This window comes from Pteropus medius, unplaced genomic scaffold (genome assembly GCF_902729225.1).
Source record: "Pteropus medius unplaced genomic scaffold, Ma_sr-lr_union100, whole genome shotgun sequence".
NCBI lineage: Eukaryota > Metazoa > Chordata > Mammalia > Chiroptera > Pteropodidae > Pteropus > Pteropus medius.
Genome location: NW_024340696.1, coordinates 25,536,686 through 25,539,560, shown reverse-complemented (window position 1 = coordinate 25,539,560; position 2,875 = coordinate 25,536,686). Strand labels below are relative to the sequence as shown.

Below are 2,875 nucleotides of genomic sequence, written 5' to 3'. Positions count from 1 at the left end.
AACAATAAAACAGTCTGAGAAACAGTAGTTATTTTTCTCAGGTGCAGATTATTCTCTTTTTGGAATAAAGATTATTGAGAAAGAATGGGTTCAATTAGAAACAGATGATGATTAGGGAATTTTTCAGAGATTATAAAGTGGCTTTACAGAGCTTTTGTTATTACCAGACCTAGATTATTATCTCTATTCTCACATCAGAACTCATGGGTTTTCCCTTTCCTTCACATAAATGTATCATTAGCTTTACTCTTAGGCTGTAGGCCATCGACTGCATGATCATTATCCACAGTGGAATGAAAGGAGACACAAACAATAGAAAGAAAAAAAAAAAGAAGGGGAAGCAGAGTGAGGGAAAGAGGAGAGAATTTTCCTTGGTCAAGACTAGAAAGAAAGAGGAAGAGAGGAAAGTATTCAAAATAAGATGAGGATATGCTTAGAAGGAAAGAAAATTTCCACACATGAAAATATGTAGCTGAGAAAGGAGAATAGAGGCAAAACAGAAAAGGCAGCACAGCATGTGACATTCTCTAAGGGAAAAACCAGGCTGAACGCTGAGGTATGAGGCTCAGGACAGGCCTTGTACCCAACAGCCAAAGAACATATAAAATTCAGGTGAGTGACAGTATGTCAAAACCAGTCAAACATGGCCATTTCATATGGTTTAACCTATTATTAATCATTAAAGGTTCATATTAGGTTTTCTGTGAACATATATTCTTTCTTAATTCAATTATAGGCTTCTGGAGAATTAAGAACCATATCATCTTCTATCTCTATAACCTGAACTCAGTAGGTATAAAATAAATGCTTTTTCTTGGTCAGGGATCATATAAAACAAGTTTTTTCTTGTGCATTGAATGATTGAGAATACAGGCTTTCAGCTTGAAAGCTGAGTCACTAAACCACAACGCATTCTGTCCCAAGAAAATATTTATTTTGTTTAACAGGATTTTCAATGAGGGAGTGTTATCTCATCAAGTAGGGTGAGGACTTGTGAGTCAATAACTCTGTATACACAGGACATCTTTATTTATGCACTCAAGATGAAGGTAGAAACTTTCACAATGTTTATGGAAGTCAAGCACAAGCTAACAGAAAGAAAAAAAAACTGTATTGTCTTCACTTTAAAATATCGTTATACTGCTTTTGTAACAAAAAATGTTTAAATATTGCCAATACTTCAAAAAGGAAATAAGCTTGTTTCTTATAAGCCAGATAATAGGGTATATCAAAATGCATCCAAAAAAAAAAATGAGCTATTCATAAAATCAAACAGTAGATATATAAAGTTATTAAAATTTATTTGGCATAATTTTTAAAATGATAGAAGAAGGCTATTGGCATTTTTCCAGCTTTAGCGATTGCTTTTAACTAAAAAGAATCAAAATAATGCTATTAGCAAAATTAATTTCTCAAGCTATCATTCTTTCCTCCCTTTAAGAGGACAGAATCTTAGGAAATGGTCAGAATGAAGTCTTTTTCTCTTGTTACCCAATTAAAAAGTTAAAACTCATATCACCAGACTTCAAATATAAGAAAATCATATAATCGCAATTACTATTAATTTATATAATATATTTTTTGAAAACAGAAAAGATTTGACATGAAACCATTACATAAATCATTGTAATGGATTACTCATTTTATCCTATCAATTCCCTATCCAATTTGTGTGTTACTGATAGAAAAGGAAGATATTGATCAACCTAACTAAATACTTGGATTCACTACTTGAAATGCAAGCAAGTTACTGAGAAAGTAAAATACATATGAATTTATTGTTTATTTGGTTACAGGACCAGCCAAGGCACAGGGGTGGGATCTGACACTGGTCCCTTTCCCCCCTCCCCTGCAGCTCTCTGCATTTTCTCCATTTACTTCCTCACTACAGATCCCCAGGATTTTCTTGTGGTTCCATACCAACTGTTAAACAGAAGGTGACCTAATAAAACTCAATAATATAAAAGAACTATTCACTTATTGTATATACTGGGATATATTTGACATAGGGTCTTTGCAGATGTAATTTGTTAAATTAAGACGTCATACCACATTCAGGTGGGGCCAATACAATGACTGCTGTCCTTTTAAGAAGAGAGAAATTTGAACACAGTGACACAGACACACACAGATACCAGGGAAAGAGGGCCATGTGATTGATGCTTGAGGCAGAGACTGAGTGATGCAGCTGCTAGTCAAGGAACACCAAGGATTGCTTGCAACAACCAGAAGCCAGGAAGAGGCACAAAGGATCTTCCCTGGAGCCTTCAGGTAGAGGATGAGTGGGCCTGCTTACACATTGATTTCGAACTTCTAGTCTCCAGAACTGTGAGAGAATAAATTTCTATTGTTTTAAGCAACCAAGTTTGTGCTGATATGTTAGGAAACTAGTATACCGTGCTATTCTGCTGAGGTGAATGTGCATTTTTTAAAAAGACTTCTGTTTATGGCCATGCTACCTTGAACAAGCCTGATCCCGTCTGATCTCGGAAGTTAAGCAGGGTCAGGCCTGGTTAGTACTTGGAGGGGAGATCATCTAGGAAGACTGGGTGCTGCAGGCATAAAAAAAAAATAAGGTATTGTAAACTGACAAGGTCCTTGCAATCTGTGAGCTCAACCAAGGGTTGCCTTGCCTAAAAAATAAAAAAACTTAAAATTAAAAAAAATAAACAGACTTCTGGGAGAGGGTAATGTTTAACACAAAGAGGAGAAACACCGGGTCTGTTTGACATCAATAAAAACTCAGAGGAGAAGAAATTTTTAGGAAAGTGGGCCTTCTGGGTACCTTAAAAACGAAACCTGGGAGGCGTGGGCTGGTCTACGTGGAGCATGTTACTAAGTCTTATAAAGGGAAGAAAGAGAAATGAAAAGAATG

The 2,875-nt window shown here is 35.8% G+C and overlaps 1 pseudogene; it reads left to right on the top strand.

Moving 5' to 3' along the window:
• The first annotated feature begins 2,442 nt into the window (after window positions 1-2,442).
• On the top strand, window positions 2,443-2,561 carry LOC120609908 (uncharacterized; annotated as a pseudogene).
• The last annotated feature ends 314 nt before the right edge of the window (window positions 2,562-2,875 follow it).